General features: G+C 45.7%; 1 protein-coding gene across 4 annotated transcripts in view; it reads left to right on the forward strand.

The window, feature by feature from the left end:
• The first annotated feature begins 9,646 nt into the window (after positions 1 to 9,646).
• The window catches only part of LOC120746619 (zinc fingers and homeoboxes protein 2-like), a 122,126-nt gene continuing 116,918 nt past the window's right edge, over positions 9,647 to 14,854 (forward strand). For 2 of the 4 annotated variants that reach the window (XR_005698887.1, XM_040052042.1), the window contains exon 1: positions 9,647 to 9,952. The gene's annotated coding sequence lies outside the window, so the exon portion shown is untranslated. Of the gene's footprint in view, positions 9,953 to 10,050; positions 10,230 to 14,854 lie in introns of all 4 variants that reach the window. The other 2 variants (XM_040052043.1, XM_040052044.1) reach the window with 2 other exon arrangements.

Raw genomic sequence — 14,854 nt, forward strand, 5'->3', positions numbered from 1 at the left:
GATGAGCAGCAACACTTTGTTCTCTGTGTTAATGAGCTTTATGCTTCAGACTCTGTTTATTTTGCTAATATCGTTCTGCAGTGACTCGTGCTCGTTTAGCATTCCACTTTGTGAAATAATGACTCACATGTCAAGTGTTTGTTCCCTTTGTTGGGAAATAAAACCAGACCAGTGAACTGTCCATCAGCTGCGCTCATTGTGCAGGAAACCAGCGTCAGCCTGCAAACAGCAAACTCCATATTTCACATTCAGAGTCGGGGAACAGGCGACGTTTCTCCACCGATGCTCATTAAGCCAAGAAGTAACCAAAATTCAGGGAAATCAGCCCCAAAAATGTTAATGAATGTGTGCTCCCGCTCCCTCGGTTATGTGAGCGCTGAATTCGTGGAGATGAATGCAGATTCTCCAGGTGGCTGCCATTAAACCGCTGACATTAAACATTAATACAGCTGCAGTCAGAGATCACGCTCAGAAATGTGGAAATCACGATGGAGAAAAACCGGCTTTTCTGTTTCATTTCGGTTTCCTCTGCTCTGGCGTTTAGTGCCAGCGCCATCGACAAACTCCGGTGTGGATACTGTTCGACCTGCAAGATGAGAAAGTGTCGGGATTGATCGAGTCATGTTTGTCGTGTTGATTTTCCAACAAAAATACTTCCTGTTAGAAATTATGAGGCTCCTAATTAATGAAGACGACATGTCCAGATGCTGATCGGCAGCACGTCCACGCACAGCGTGACGAAGGTAAAACCAGCCTGTGTGTGTGACCCACAGACCAGTCTGCAGCAAGGTTATCAAAGTTAGCTTCAATAACTGATAAATACAGTCAAAACCACCTGAAACTATCAAAATATACAGAAAAGGTCTTCAGTTTGAGTCTTCAGTGAGTTTAAGGCTCCTTTGAGATTCTTGACTTCAAGGTTCCCGGGTCGGTCCAGGGTTTAGAGTGTTTGTGGGGTCAAGGTTTTCCTTTTAGATGGGATTCATGCTGAAGCTCCATAGCCCTCAGTCAGCACCGTAGTTTATGTTCCCTTACCTTTGTTAGTTCCCTGTTGTTCCCTCTCTGTTACTCTCATCTTTATCTGTAAAAGCTGACAGCTCACTTATTGAAGTCTCACGGGTCACAGTGTGGACTGAAACAGCTGTGTTGTTGGTGTCACAGACCACCACCTCTTCAGTGAGGTTCGTTCCAGGTGAACCATTTAAATGTGAGTCACTATCCTGTCTGTGCACTGATGAGACAGGTGAAGGTGTCCTGGGGGTGTGGTTGTCCTCGCTGTGGCATGTGTCTGTGGAGTACTCTGCACCTGGATCACAGTCTCAGGTGTTTCCATGAACTCTTACCGTGGCCATGTGACCTTAAGTGTATCACAGTGAATTCCCACTGTGGTCCTGTGGGTCATGACGGTCCACATGCTGATTCACACTTTGGCTGATTGGACTCACCTGGTTGCAGGCTGGGTGAACGACTGTCAGCAGCACCTCTGCGTGGACGGCTCACACCCAGGACTCCTGATCAGCTGTTAGAGAGCTGACGCGTCTTCATGAACCACAAAGACGTCCATTTGACTTCTGACAGCCGCGATCACTACGAACCTGCAGACATCTTTCATAAATGTATTATATTAATGTGTAAATATGTTTGTAAATGTAAATGTGTGTAAAGCAATATAACATAAAACCAAAAATGAAAACTGAAACGAGAAAATTTCCTCCAGAAAATAAACCGAAGACGAGGCAGGAGGCGGACTCACCTGAACCTCGTCCTGTGATTGTCTCACTGATGAAGTGCTGCGATTATTCTCTCTCATGTTTTTGTAATATTTGAATCAGAGGGCGTTTCAGCTCTAATAATAAACTTGGTTTTATATTCAGTTCACTTTAGCTTTAGTTTATGTACCTGTTTACCTTTATTCACTTGTTCTTTATCCTTTGATCCATTTTCTTGCTGAAAGGATGGCGTCCATCCCTGCTGTCACGCCCTGCACAGCTCACCGGTCCATCATATGTATACATTTATTTATTACAGCGTGACACAAAAACACACCAAAGTCTTACCTTTTTACTGCACACATCTCCAATCACATGATCTGGTCACACTGGAACATATAAAGAAACCTGACAGGGATCAACGATCACTCCATGTCTGGTTTAGTTCATTAATAAGAAAACACAATAACGCTGCATTCACAGGCTCCTCGGATCATCGGGTTTCCACAGCTGTCTCTCTGCGTTTGTGTCATTTGTGTTGTTTTAAATGAACATGGATGTTACAAAGATGGCATGAGGAGTTTAATTGTTTACCTGACCTGTTATCGGGATTATTGTAACCACACAACCATTACTATTTCATAAATTAAATGTAGGCTAAGAAGACTGACGTACAGGGAACATCACCATTAGAGCTACTTTGTTTCCTCTGCAAAATGTAACTAGACCCATCACCACCAGGGGGCAGCATTTGACCACCTTTAACTTTTGATAGTCCCTCATTTCCTCATCAGGTTTTACCTTTTGCAGACTATCATCATCAGATCAATGTGTTTGTAATAATCTGTCCAGTTAAATAAAGGTTAAAGGTTAAAAAAATCCCTTGTGGTAGAAAGTGGTATTACACAAAAGTACAGCTCAGACCTAGTTTAACTTCACCTGATATCTCTTCAGTACAGCGCACAGGTGAGTTGGACGTAAAGTCAAATTCTGTTCATAGATTTTGTTCATTTTGGAAAGTATAAAAAAATAATAATTTACAAACAGTACTTTTAGTCAAAGTTTTCTTGTTAATAACGGAGTATTTGCATTTCACCCACCATGTTTTTGAGTCGGCAGCTGATTTTGTTTTTCTGTTTGGAGATTTTTTATGAGAAATTTCCCAGTCACAAATTCAGTTTCCAATTATTCAGCATGCCACATGAATGCACAATTACACAAGCTGGCGATTACATGTTCTTTTCAGAGTGGAGGTGACTTTGAAAGCCTCCATCTGGAGCTGCAGCGGCTGTTGTTCGCTGTTTTTGTAAAGCAGCGTTTTGCAGCCGTTTTGGCTCCTGGCCCTCTGAAAAGGTTTTGACTTTCTGCCTGAGACACAAAGTCAGCAAAGTCAGAGCGAGCAGAGCCCGGAGCCAGAAGCTCCTAGAACCTCCATAGATCACACTCGGCACGCAGGCCACTACGCCAGGCACAGTTTGGAACACGAGGATAAAACCACACGCGACGCATCCTCTGAAACATTAGTGAGATTTATGCCTAATCTCCACAGATTTAATGGAAACTATGAAGGTAATCTCTGGGTGGAGGTTGCTTTATGTCTGATAAACACAGACAGACAGCTGAGAGTGTTTTGCAGGGACGTTGATGCTGAGAATGAATCCTGATGTGTTGGTGGTCCTTCCAGCTTTTTTATCTCGCTCCATAAATGAATAAAAACTCACCTGCCTGACATATGACTAACTTCCTAAACGATAAACCTTTTATTTTAATGCTGTCGCATGTTTTCATGCTGAACACTAATGAGCCTGACAGTGAAGACGAACGCTTTCTGCAGAAGATGCGAGCACTGCAGTGTGGCAGGGCTTCAGCGCTGCTGTGGATATTACGGCCCCTCAGCCTCAGCCAGCGCCTTCATGCCGAGGGAATTGTTCAGGAAGCTGCTCAGTATGTACCCATCGACCACATCCAGGTCACGCAGTCCACGGCTGGCTGTGCTCAGGTAGGAAAGCCAATAAGTACAGACAGAGATTTCAGGGGGATGCTGGGGACACAGCCCCCTCGTTAGTTAGGATACATGCATCCGTCCCTCCGTCGTGAACACAACACAAACAGCTGGATTCAGAAAAGCAGACATGAAGGCTCAGTCAAGGATTTTACTGACAAACTCAGAGGGTGTGCAGCAGGTTTCCTCACAGGCTGAGGAACACGAGTGAGCTTCCACTGCTATAATAACCTGGTAGAGCAGGACCGCTCTCTATAATACTGCAGGACGACAACAAGTGATGAGGAGCAGGTGTGCCGCGCTCTCCTTAAACAGGCTGCGGTGCTGTTTACTCCACAGAGGGCCCTCAGCACAGTTTCATGAAGCAGACGCAACCTCTAATGCACCGATTCGTCTCCACAGGCGCAAACTGGAGGTGCTGGAGTCATCACAGATCTTCAGATTTCATTTAAATACAGCGTCCTTCCCCCCACAGTCAAAACTGGTGGGTAACTGGTCACTCTGCATCACCTGTGGGTGTGGTTGTGTGTCTCTGTGTGACAGACTCCTGCAAATATTGAAACAAATCACACAGATGTGCAGAACAGCATGAAAAACCTGCAGACTCCATGATCACAAACAAATAGATGATTTCCTGAGCACGCTCTGAGAGCCGGCCGGGCCGCTCCACACTCCGTGTGTCACTCGTTTCAGTTCAGCTGTTATTAGTTCCTGATAGAGTCACAGTTAGTTTAGTCTTTTTAATGACGATAACATGCAGCCTGTCTTTGGATAGAATAAATATTCCAACAGGAGCTCCTGTTTCAGTCGTAGTTTTCAGTTCCAGTAATACGTGTGATATTCACCACTGTTATACTTCCTGTCATACCTGCGAGGGTGCATGTGTAGTAACGTCTCCGTGGCCTCATGTTTACTGTCTCATGATAAAATCTGTGGTACTTGGACCGGAGCAGAGACATGGGAACCATTACCACAGATTTACAGATCCATGATGGTCCTGTTTGCTGTGTGTCAGCGTCAGACACTCGCAGGTTAAAGCTCCAGCAGCTTCAGTCATGAAGCTCATCACCATGAACATTACAGACAACATTTGAAACAGCTCAGGTACCCTGGAGGCGAAGCTCGAGAGCCTAAGATGGCTTTGGACATGTGCAGAGGAAGGAAGTGCAGTCAAAGAAAGAAGAAGAAGAAGTGTGACGGAAAAAAAAACAACCAATCATTGGTTGGTCAAATTCTAAAGTTTGATAGTAGAAATTGAATTGAAGATAAAATGTCTTTGATTAGGTTTCGTACACGTATATGATGCAAATGTGAGCTGAAAATCTTTCATAGTCTCGTATGTTTTGCCTTCTGGGATGAAATGAACACATTTCTCGATGCTCTCAGAGCACAGCACCTTCATCCTGCCCAGAAACATCTGACCGATGAGCGGCCCGAACGTCCTCGTGTGGTTTGCAGTGACGCGTGTCACATGATCAGTGAGGGTCGACCACCCTGAGGATGACTATGAGGTTACCTGGGACTCTTCATCAGTTGTTCTAGACTTGAGGAAACCTCTGGATGGAGTGAAACACCTTTATGAACCAAAGGAAGTCCACTTACCTTCTTTTCGTGTGGCCACACTTTCACCTGCTGCTCCAGGCGGTCGCCACAGACATGAAACCACATGCTGCCCGATGCCCTCGCTGACACAACACAACCACCCCATTTATCCAGACTTGGGACCACAAGCTAACGAAGACCGAGCAAGTAATAAAAACAGAGAGAATAATATATATTCATGAATATGATCATTATTTGTGAACAACTGCAGGCCTTCTGGGTTTGTAAACAGCTTTTAATAAAATAATCTCATGGAGTTTAAAACAGGGAATCAATGAACTGTGTGTGTGTGTGTGTGTGTGTGTGTGTGTGTGTGTGTGTGTGTGTGTGTGTGTGTGTGTGTGTGTGTGTGTGTGTGTGTCACATTGTAGTCCAACTGTTCACTGTGCAGTTGTCATTTTAAAAAACAAGTGCCCCACGCCTGCGTCTGACTGGGATACAGACTCTACCTTTAATGTCAGACGAAGCCGGTGAGCTGTGTTTCTGTGTCTGTAGCACATGTGTGTGTGTAACATGTGTGTAGCGGGTGTAGATTGTGTGTGAGTAACTTGTCTGTAGAGTGTGTGTAGGTTGTGTAACCCTGAGACCGTCCACACCCTTCCAGCACCCTCGTCTCAGAGGTTTCTGGAGGAAAGCTGGCGCAGCTGGTGGAAGCGATGCTGAGTCACTGCTATTGATCGCATTAAGTGTGCGCTCGCACTGTAAAACTTAACCGGCCCTTTAACGGCACACTGAGAGCCGTCTGCAAGCATTTACGCTCATTTCCCTCCATCCTCACTCTCACCAGGCTCTTTTTCACATTTTAATCAAACTATTAAGTGAGTGTTTGGTCATGCAGGAGATATCAGTGTGTTTGTTTCCTATTACTTCAACATAAGTTATTAATATAAACCCTGTAATTAGGCCCTATCACTTTTATGGTACAGTAAACTGACTGCCTGATGTTTAATCCACAGCCCTCACACACACAGACACACACTCACACACACACCAAGTACTGAACTGTGAACCAAATAATGACTTTATTTTTTCTTTTTCAGTCGGCTTCATTTGATTAATTGCAGGAAAGAGTCCAGAGGTCGTGAGCGCTTCTGTCACGAGACAAAAAAACCTTTTTCACCGTTTCATGTGCGCTTTGAAAGTTTGCATCGGTTTTATTTGGACTTTTGTGACTGTTGGTGAGAGCACGCCTTTGTATTTCTGATCCACACGTTTAAAAAGACTTTTTTTCCTTTTACATGAATTTTAATTCTGACCACAATGATATGCAAATTCTCTCCCAGGGTGTGTCACAGTTTTTCCTGTTTTTTGTGGCTGCATTATTCAAATGCCCACCTGCTTGATGTGAATTGAAACAAAAATAAGTGCTTCCTGCGGTTTTGTTCGGCTCCGCTTGCTCTTTTGGTTTTGGAAGTTGTGGGTCGCCAAAGCGGACTTCTCTCTTTTCTCTGTGTGAAGGTCACCGTTTCAAACGTGTTGTAGGCACGGGAGGGTCACAGACTGTATATGAAAGATGGCTGTGCCCACTGTGACATCACCAGTTGGTTACTCTGAAGTATTTTGCTGCTGCCGTGTTGTTTTACAGAGCCACAGGTGAGCACATTTGGAGAGAGGGTGAAGTTTTCATCCATTGGGAGTCCTCACACATTTGCTTTGATAACTTCCTTCTCAAACAATCACTGTGAATCAGTGATTCAGTGTTAGCATTATGGGGCTCTGTGGGGACTGCTGTGTCTCTGAGGCCTCCAGTGGTCATCGGAGGAACTGCAGTTTTTGGCATTTTCCTGCCTGGTAGAGGCCGAGGGGTTCTATGGAATAACTGAATAATTTTCATTGCTGGAAAATAAATTTGGCTTCAAATCCACAAACCGAGAGGCAGAAGAGCCACGGTGACACCCAGAGGGAAGGAAAAGATGCAGCTGCACGTCCGGCTTTGGCACATCTGTACATTAAGCGTCCGGAAGGTGAAGAAGAGTGCTGTAATCTTTAATAAACGTGAAATGAATGTCTGCGGTGAGAATGGCTCCATCGCAGCAGGAGACAAACGTTTCCTGTTATTTGGTGTTCCAGCCGGACGATTCTTGTCTCCAAAGCTTTTTATCTGCTGAAATTTGTGACACTGACGGTGCTTGATTACTATTTTAAAGACTATTTTGAGCCTTGACTGGTTCAGTTTTTAACTTTTGTTGCTAAGCAATGTTGACCAAAACTCTGCTTATTGGTTAGAGCTGGCACTTTTGCCTGGCAACATTACCTGATTGTGTATTCTGGAGACGCTGGCGAGAGCTTCCAGTTGCAGAAGATGGCGCAGGCTGTGGCATCGATCCTGCTCTGAAGGCCCTCTATTATTTCCAGCAGCTCGTCCTTAAATGCATCTGAACAACACAGCAGAAAAGGGGGCGGGGCCGCGAAATAAGCAGCGTACTTCACGGCACAGGGAATGTGAGTTTTGATAACAACCCGACCGGCAGGCAGACAGCTGCAGCCCTTCACCGGAGAGGACTGAACGGGGGCAGGGTTAATTAAGAAACCGGCTGATAAAAATGAAATAAACTGAAATACACCTGAAACAAAAAACATGCTGTAAGAGAGAGTCCACCTTTTGCAGGGCAGCGCATCAATCAAACGTTATTTATTCATCAGTGCCCACAGTATTCACAGGCACGAGCTGATACTAAGACACAAAATTTGTATTAATTCATGATATTAAAACACAGATAAAAATGTGAGCTAATAAATGTTTCAGTTCTCTGGGTAGTGCAGGTATCCATCTGCCATAAAGCAGCGTCATGGGTTCAACTCTGCGCTGAGGCCATTTAATTAGTGTCTTTCTCCCAGTTTTCCTGAATTTTCTCCCCTATCGTGGTCTAATAAAGGCTAAAAAAGCCAAAATATATTTAAACAATGGAAGTAAAATATAATAAAATCGCAGAAATTCACAAGGAATAGAGGATCTGATATATGATGAATGTTTAATATTAAGATATAGCCAGAAAAATAAATAAAAAGGAATAAAATTGCATGAATGGGTTGAATAAAACATAGAAATTCATCTCTGCAGAGGCCTGAGAGGCTGATCATTTAAATGAGCACAATTCATGTGAAATGCAAAGTAAGGTGTAATAATTTTTAAATTATAAAAAAACTATAAAACTGTTAAAAATGCTAATTAACAAGAAACATACTGTATATTAAAAGGTCGAGTAATTCAAGAAAATGATGAAAATTGAAAATTAAATAAACAAAATAAATGAACATCAAAGACATTACAATTCAGTTTCTCCTGCAGCTGCTTTTTATACTTGACCTTTGACCTTATGGATAAGAACGCGTTAATAATTTGTTCTTTTAGCCTGAAAAGCAGTCGCTCTTTCTTTCTGTTTTAAGTGAACAGACTGAGATTTGGCATTAAAATGGTTTTATCAGCACTGATAAGGAGCCAGGAATCAGAGCCGATCATAAACTTACACTCAGGATGTTTGATTGGTGACGTTGCACATATTATCACAGAGGTCAAAGGTCACTAAATCACCCAAGTCCTCATAAACCGATCGCATAACTCACCTACACATAACCACCGGTGGGAGCAGGCAGGGTGTGCTTCCTAAACCCGCCTGTTGGTGTCGCTGTCCGTCACGTTTTCGCACAAGCGCGAGGGCTCGTCTCCACGTTTATTGCATCTGATCAGGTACGACAAGCCCATTTATCAAAATGCACGAGCGCGATGCAGTGTGGTGATCGTGGATAAACTTTTCCTTCCACTCCCACGCACTCTCGCCCTCCTGATCCCACCGAAACTCCCTTTAAATGAGCCCAGGTTGAACAGGTGGGTGCTGATGCTCCAGCCGCACGTGAGCACGGTGCTGTGAGCGGGTCAGCTCCAGGATCAAACAGGTGTCACAGAAACACCCGAGCGCCGTGGGTTTTGTTCCCGCTCACATCGCTTTTATTTTAGATTTTACATTTTTATTTACATGTCGTGGGTTCATGAAAGCGAACTTTTGCAACATTTTCTCCGAGTTTAGGAGAATTCACAGAGATCAGAGCTGCACGGTGTCACAATCACGAACATGTCACACACGAGACGGGGACGAGTCCGGTGATGGTGTGTGTGAGCGGGCGTGAGGGTAAGAGTGCAGGAAAGTGGATTAAAATGAGAATAAAGTCGGTGCAGAGGACCACAGGTGTGTGAGTGTGTGTGAGAGAGCGTGTGTGTGGATGTATAGGTGGTGCCTGCCTGCTGCCGGGGTGCTGAGGCTGAGCCGCTGCAGGAGGGGGGCACGCTCGGGGGGTGCATGGCCGCCGCGTGGTCGCGCCCTCTCCGCCGTGCCAGAGTCCGGCAGCGTCGCGGTCCAACTTTTCTGTACATTTTCACGTCACCTGGACACCGAACATAAATTTGGCATCCTATGCAAATATATGCTGACGTAAAAGATCATGTGGTTTTTGTCGTCGATCCCCCCTATGAGCAACGAGCAGGCTTTTTTTTCTCCTCTCTACTGTTGTCTTTAGGTTAGCTATGCTACAATCTTTACTGTACCCAGCGCTAGCTATATGCGCCCCGCACCGCTCCACTCTGGATCTCTGGGAATAATCAACTTCCAGCCTGTCGCACCGTGCAGCCACAGACTCCACACAGGTAGGACACGAGGGAAACTTCTCGTTCTTTTACTCGCGGGGATAAATTTTGACCAAAGTGACCGCAAAAGTGAAGTTATTAAAGCGGCTTGGTTGCAGGCAGACTAGCCGCCTGGCTCCCTCTCTCTGCCCAGGCTGCTGCTGTTGCTGCTGCGGCTGCTGCTAGCGACCGTCCCCCTCCATCACAGCCTCTCGGAGTGGGAACCACGGCGCTCTCACCCCGCGGATCTCCTCGGCAGCCCGGCTGGGATGGAAATACTTAGACACCTGGCTGTCAGGTAACTTTAGTTGCGGGGTGACTGCTCTCCGGGTGTATTTGAGGATAGTTGTGAGACAAGTGAATGTCACCCGGTTCGCGTTGTTTTTTTTTTCTTCTAGTAGCCAACTTTTGCCGTCCCCCCTCCACCCCCGGTGAAAGTGCACATAATAAATTTATTAGCCATTGGGGCTAGCCGTTAGCCAGTTAGCCCCTGCTAATGACGGGCGACCCGGCGGAGCTAAGAGCTTTAGCTTTAGCCGTTCCCCGCACACAGCAGCGGGAAACGTGGCTGCCCGTCTCTGGATGTTGTGCTTTCATGTCGGGAAACGCATTTGTTTTGGCTGCCTCCCTCTCCCCCTCCTCTCTCCCGTCTTCCCCTCCGAGTTACAGCGTTGCTCCGCGGACCCGAGTGGAGGATAAATCCGCTTTTTGTCGGCGCCTCGGTCTCCGCGGAGCCGATGACAGTGCGGTTAAAGAGTCGGCTCAAGTGTTGTTGTTGCCCGCTGTAGGTTAGGTTCAAACGGGGCTAGCTAGCAGACAGCCAGTCTGGCTGGTTGGGTCATCTGAGGTGAAGCCGCCGTCAGCGGGGTGCACAGAAACACGCTGCCCGTTTGCGGAGAGCCGCTTCCCGCTGCTTTACCGACACTTTCCCAGCTTTTCCGCTTTATACTTGCCTTTCACCGAACTGTCTTTACCGTTAGATCGTCTTTTCGGGCTGTTTTCACCGCCGATGAGCGAACTGTTTGGCGGTCGCAGGTTGAAGCGAACTGCCGTTTACTTTGGTATTAAACAGTTTTCCGCTCGGTGCTTTAAACGTGTTCAAATGTGAGGCTGAAGTAGTTTAAGAGGGGCTTTTGGGCCGGGCCGGTTCCGAGGACGGGTTGCCTGTTTGGTGGACAGACGCTGACTTCGTGCCAGTTAATGGCAGACTGGTTTTCTACTGGTTTCAGGCTGCCAGAATCCACAGCGCTCGGCTTTTCCACGGGAAACGCCGTCAGTGTTTGTTCTTTTTGCACAATTGTGTTTTTAAACTGCATTTATAAGGATCCGCGTTGATATTGAACTGCTTTTACTCCGGTTAAGCAGAAATGTGTGCGTTTTTTGCATAATTTTGCAAATACGCGCTCGGTGTATTTACATCCAGCGCCGTGTGTTTGCTGACAGACTAGGTCACTGCTGCCGCCCGACCGTGCGGGGAAACCGGCTTTATTAGCGCCCGTTTACTCACCGGGACTGCCTGCATGCCCCGTATGTGACACGGCCAGGAGGGTATCCACATGAGGGGCGTGGGGTGGCACCAGCCCCCCTCAAATATCAGTGCCTCGACCCCACAGGTCCTGCGGTCTAATGTAACTTAGTGCATGTACTCAGATACTTTACTTGAGTGCACATTTAATAAACTTTCAATTTATTTAACGATTTCTCCTTAAAAAAAAAATCTCAGAATGAGCCTTTGCAGGATTTACCGCACTTGCAATCAAGGCACAGAGTTCCCCTTTTAACCTTAGTTAACAGAAAATTGGGATGTTTGATTATTAAAATTAATTGTAAGCTTGGGAAAATTAAACCACACTTAAAAAATACTGTTTAAAAGTATTTTTTTTACAGAAAGATGTTTGTTGGTGGGTTTTATATAAAACCAAATCAAACAGCTATATTTTGGATGCTTGTGTTGCACTTTGTGCTCTAGGCTTTGTTTTAAAGCTTCAGAGGGCTGCTGCAGATTTAAAAATATAAATCTACTCATATTTGGTGCTATAATATTTTGAATAACACCCCCAGCAGCATATAGGTACAGAAAATCATATCCAGCTGCAACATTAAAGTCTGCACACCATTATGATCTAATATTATGATGCATGTCGTTCAGCACAGTGAGTGGTCTGTATGTAGGTACTGGGAGTATATTTTGCAGTGTAATTTAAGGCTTTTCATACTGGTTTTGCTTCTTTGCACACTAGTTTTCTTCCTTTAAAATAAATGTCTGTATCATGGCTCAGGACTGAACACGAGTGTGAAATATTTTTATTTCCTTTGTGCCCCCCATTCTAAAAAAGTCCCGCGTACGCCCGTGGACGTGGCAGCTGTTCCTTCTTCTTGTAGTCAAACTTCTCCAAGTTCGCCCAGCCTGTGTTCACGATGTTCCCCGACCTAATTTCCTACCCCAAGCCCCGTTACATAAAATCATGAATAATTGGATGCAGCCGGCTCGCATGCCGCTTCAGACCTAACGCGGGTGACGTGGTTGGAAATTAAAAAGCCATTTTGACCTGTGACCCCCTTCCCCCCGCCCCATGGCCCCCCTTCAGTTGAGAAAATATCTCTAAAAAGGCGTAGTTGTGTTTGTTTTGCAGCTTTCCCTGCTGTCCTCATGTGACTCCCTGCAGTCTGAAGGACGTACAGGAGGAAGATTTCTGTCAGGCTTAGGCGAACAGGTGTGTAAACTGAATTTGGGCAGGTTTCACCCTCCACCACATCCCTGACAGTGTGACTGAAGTGTGTCTTGGCTCTTGGAAATCATTGGAGAGGCTCGTATTTGGCAGCGGCTCCTCCTCTTCCTCCTTCCTCTATACTGCCCGGTGACAGCCTTAAAATCCACCTCCTCCCCGCCGCTGCACCGTGCGCTCCCGCTGAAAGTGTGTCAGGATTTTTTCTCCTTTTCTTTTTTTAATATTATCTCCCTCTCGCCTGTTCTGGTTCATAATCACATTTCCTTTTCCATTGACCGACTTTTTTTGTCTCATATTTTGCCGCTATTGTATCTGCGCCGTGTCAGGCTTTTTAATCCTATGATATGGATGCAGGGATCAGTCAGTCATGCTGCCAGTCTCCGAATCAGAGCACGCTCGCTTGCTCTCTGGCTGCTATTTATTTGTCACAAACGCCAACACACACACGGGCGCACACACAGCACGCAGCTTTGGTGCGCTTTCCCTTCCTCACTACTACTCTCGCGTCTCTCACACACACACGCGCACACACACTTTCGCTTTTCCTCTTCCTGCCCTGACACGCTGCTTTTTCTCTTTGACACACACATTTTGCCGCTTCCTGGGAAGTGCAGCTGTGATTTGCTGTTGCCACCTGACCTGTCACCCCAATCCCCCCCCCCCACACACACACAGACACACACACACGCAGCCATAGTGTGCTTTATTTCACCGTTTGCACTGCTCACATCATTGGTTTTTTATTGCAGAAAATTGCTGCTCCACTCGTGTGTTTTCATTATTTGTAGCGATAGAAAAGGACCCCTTTCTGTGTGTGTCTGTGTGTGTGTTGCCCTCAGTGGCATTCAGTCGTGACAGCTCACACACACACTATGCAGCACTCTTTGTCGCTCTGTCAAACTGCTATTTATTTCACGCACATGCACACACACACATGCAGAAAGCATGCATGACAGCTGCATCTTTGCACACACACACATTCAGTCACTCCTTTTTTTGCTCTTATGGCGCACACACATTTGTAGTTTGGGTGCTTTATGAAATAGTAAGAGGGTGTGTGTGTGTTTGGGAAAGAGTACGAGCATGCCAGGTTGTGCGTGAGTGAGTGAAGTGGGGGTGATTTTCTGTGAGTCACTGCGTGTGTGTGTGTGTTACTGTCCACTCCTGCCTCACTGCTGGAGCTCTTCACAGGGAAACACACACACACACACACACACACACACACACACACACACACACACACACACACACACAGCGGGTGCATTGGATGTGCGCTGCTGCTGCTGCTGCTGTTGGATCAAACCCACGTTCCACGTCGACTTGGAGGCTTTTCAGAGGTTGAAGTTTGAGCGCGAGCACCGGGATCCCCATTCGATCAGATTTAACTCCAGACCAGAGATGAAGCTCCTTCTTTTCACTGTTCGCTGCTTTAATAATCTTTTATTCCCCGTTTCTTGGTGCTAAAGTGGAAATCTCGTCCAAGGATTTTATGTCTTGGTAATTTTTTTCCCTCGTACAGAAATTAAAAGTGATATTTTTTGCAGTTTTTTTTCTGCTGTGCAAACATTCGTGCGCTGCAGTGAATGCTTTCATTACTCGCCATGAAATGTATTTTTAAAAGTTGTGTGTGTGAAAAGTCCCACTGCTGTTTGTTCCAGCTGTGGAAAGGCTTTCAGCCAAATACGGTCATTTTTCAGCTCAGACCTGCTACTTTAGTAAAACATTAATTCCTACCTTTGAACTCGCGGGTGCTCATTTTCACAACTTAAGTCCATTTTTACACCTGCTTTCCCTCCGGAAACACATCTTTATACGTCTCCTGATCTTGTAAATCACCTGCAGACGGCGAAGCTTGTGTAGTTATTAGGGCTAAACTGACAAAGCAGCCAGGCTGATTCATTGGTCGATAATTGCTCGGTGCAGCTTGATCATACCTGTATATTCAGCTGACAGGTACAGAGGATGTAAGGAAATGTCATGCTGTGCTTGGGCTTCCAGCTCTGCCCCATAAAGCTGGAAATTTGCTGACTAAAGTCGGGTTATTTAGTGTCTGGAGACGGTGGCCATTTTTTCTGGGCTGTCTGTGCTAAGACTTCCTGTTCTGTGAAACAGTCACATGTAGAGATGTTTGCAAAGCTAAAAAGAAGCAAAGCTGTCCTTTCTGTTAGTGTGTTCTGTCTTCTGCTCTCAACAT

Source organism: Simochromis diagramma, unplaced genomic scaffold, assembly GCF_900408965.1.
Source record: "Simochromis diagramma unplaced genomic scaffold, fSimDia1.1 OVJJ01000171.1, whole genome shotgun sequence".
NCBI lineage: Eukaryota > Metazoa > Chordata > Actinopteri > Cichliformes > Cichlidae > Simochromis > Simochromis diagramma.